The 2,500-nt window shown below is 51.1% G+C and overlaps 4 non-coding genes across 4 annotated transcripts; all 4 read right to left on the reverse strand.

Annotated features, from left to right (window-relative positions):
- Positions 1-137: 137 nt before the first annotated feature.
- Positions 138-256, reverse strand: LOC127602887 (5S ribosomal RNA). Its single transcript, XR_007962931.1, has one exon. It is a non-coding gene; the product is annotated as a 5S ribosomal RNA (ribosomal RNA).
- Positions 257-736: 480 nt separating this feature from the next.
- Positions 737-855, reverse strand: LOC127602898 (5S ribosomal RNA). Its single transcript, XR_007962942.1, has one exon. It is a non-coding gene; the product is annotated as a 5S ribosomal RNA (ribosomal RNA).
- Positions 856-1,335: 480 nt separating this feature from the next.
- Positions 1,336-1,454, reverse strand: LOC127602949 (5S ribosomal RNA). Its single transcript, XR_007962980.1, has one exon. It is a non-coding gene; the product is annotated as a 5S ribosomal RNA (ribosomal RNA).
- A 480-nt stretch (positions 1,455-1,934) lies between these two features.
- Positions 1,935-2,053, reverse strand: LOC127602909 (5S ribosomal RNA). The gene has a single exon (XR_007962953.1). It is a non-coding gene; the product is annotated as a 5S ribosomal RNA (ribosomal RNA).
- Between the last annotated feature and the right edge of the window lie 447 nt (positions 2,054-2,500).

Below are 2,500 nucleotides of genomic sequence, written 5' to 3' on the forward strand. Positions count from 1 at the left end.
AAGAGACGTTGATCTGTCAAATCAACGTGAAGGAAACGATTTCAAACCACAGGATAAGTGAAAGTTGAATGACGAATGAATGCCAAAATTTTTGGAAAGAGCAGTGAATCGTGTTGAGAATTGGAGGTGGGTGCAAAAGCTTACAGCACCTGGTATTCCCAGGCGGTCTCCCATCCAAGTACTAACCAGGCCCGACCCTGCTTAGCTTCCGAGATCGGACGAGATCGGGCGTTCTCAGGGTAGTATGGCCGTAAGCGAGGGAAAACGTGAAAATTGTCCCCTTTATAGCAGACAAGGCACTTGCGGGTCGGGGATGGAGTAGTGGGGTGATTTTTTTTTTCATTTAATGACCTCCTCCCGAGAGCACGAAGGAGGGGCCCGCTCCCGTGGTGGTTGGAGCGCGCAGCCTGTCAGGCTCGCATACGGTCCTCTGCGAGCACGCAGATGCGGTATTTGATGTTTGTTGCAAAAGTGGGCTTTTCCAGTGGAGGTGCAAAGGCATCCAGCAGGCAGAAATCCCAAGCTGCTTCATGTCCAAGTGCTATCATGACCGATCCCCGTGCAGACGGCTCCCTCTTTTGGACATTAATTTTATTCCAAAGAGACGTTGATCTGTCAAATCAACGTGAAGGAAACGATTTCAAACCACAGGATAAGTGAAAGTTGAATGACGAATGAATGCCAAAATTTTTGGAAAGAGCAGTGAATCGTGTTGAGAATTGGAGGTGGGTGCAAAAGCTTACAGCACCTGGTATTCCCAGGCGGTCTCCCATCCAAGTACTAACCAGGCCCGACCCTGCTTAGCTTCCGAGATCGGACGAGATCGGGCGTTCTCAGGGTAGTATGGCCGTAAGCGAGGGAAAACGTGAAAATTGTCCCCTTTATAGCAGACAAGGCACTTGCGGGTCGGGGATGGAGTAGTGGGGTGATTTTTTTTTTCATTTAATGACCTCCTCCCGAGAGCACGAAGGAGGGGCCCGCTCCCGTGGTGGTTGGAGCGCGCAGCCTGTCAGGCTCGCATACGGTCCTCTGCGAGCACGCAGATGCGGTATTTGATGTTTGTTGCAAAAGTGGGCTTTTCCAGTGGAGGTGCAAAGGCATCCAGCAGGCGGAAATCCCAAGCTGCTTCATGTCCAAGTGCTATCATGACCGATCCCCGTGCAGACGGCTCCCTCTTTTGGACATTAATTTTATTCCAAAGAGACGTTGATCTGTCAAATCAACGTGAAGGAAACGATTTCAAACCACAGGATAAGTGAAAGTTGAATGACGAATGAATGCCAAAATTTTTGGAAAGAGCAGTGAATCGTGTTGAGAATTGGAGGTGGGTGCAAAAGCTTACAGCACCTGGTATTCCCAGGCGGTCTCCCATCCAAGTACTAACCAGGCCCGACCCTGCTTAGCTTCCGAGATCGGACGAGATCGGGCGTTCTCAGGGTAGTATGGCTGTAAGCGAGGGAAAACGTGAAAATTGTCCCCTTTATAGCAGACAAGGCACTTGCGGGTCGGGGATGGAGTAGTGGGGTGATTTTTTTTTTCATTTAATGACCTCCTCCCGAGAGCACGAAGGAGGGGCCCGCTCCCGTGGTGGTTGGAGCGCGCAGCCTGTCAGGCTCGCATACGGTCCTCTGCGAGCACGCAGATGCGGTATTTGATGTTTGTTGCAAAAGTGGGCTTTTCCAGTGGAGGTGCAAAGGCATCCAGCAGGCGGAAATCCCAAGCTGCTTCATGTCCAAGTGCTATCATGACCGATCCCCGTGCAGACGGCTCCCTCTTTTGGACATTAATTTTATTCCAAAGAGACGTTGATCTGTCAAATCAACGTGAAGGAAACGATTTCAAACCACAGGATAAGTGAAAGTTGAATGACGAATGAATGCCAAAATTTTTGGAAAGAGCAGTGAATCGTGTTGAGAATTGGAGGTGGGTGCAAAAGCTTACAGCACCTGGTATTCCCAGGCGGTCTCCCATCCAAGTACTAACCAGGCCCGACCCTGCTTAGCTTCCGAGATCGGACGAGATCGGGCGTTCTCAGGGTAGTATGGCCGTAAGCGAGGGAAAACGTGAAAATTGTCCCCTTTATAGCAGACAAGGCACTTGCGGGTCGGGGATGGAGTAGTGGGGTGATTTTTTTTTTCATTTAATGACCTCCTCCCGAGAGCACGAAGGAGGGGCCCGCTCCCGTGGTGGTTGGAGCGCGCAGCCTGTCAGGCTCGCATACGGTCCTCTGCGAGCACGCAGATGCGGTATTTGATGTTTGTTGCAAAAGTGGGCTTTTCCAGTGGAGGTGCAAAGGCATCCAGCAGGCAGAAATCCCAAGCTGCTTCATGTCCAAGTGCTATCATGACCGATCCCCGTGCAGACGGCTCCCTCTGTTGGACATTAATTTTATTCCAAAGAGACGTTGATCTGTCAAATCAACGTGACCTGCTGCCCGCCGCAATCGCCGCCGGGCCGGCCCGCACCCCGCCATTGAGACTGAACGGGGATTATTATTTTT

This window comes from Hippocampus zosterae, chromosome 6 (assembly GCF_025434085.1).
Source record: "Hippocampus zosterae strain Florida chromosome 6, ASM2543408v3, whole genome shotgun sequence".
NCBI lineage: Eukaryota > Metazoa > Chordata > Actinopteri > Syngnathiformes > Syngnathidae > Hippocampus > Hippocampus zosterae.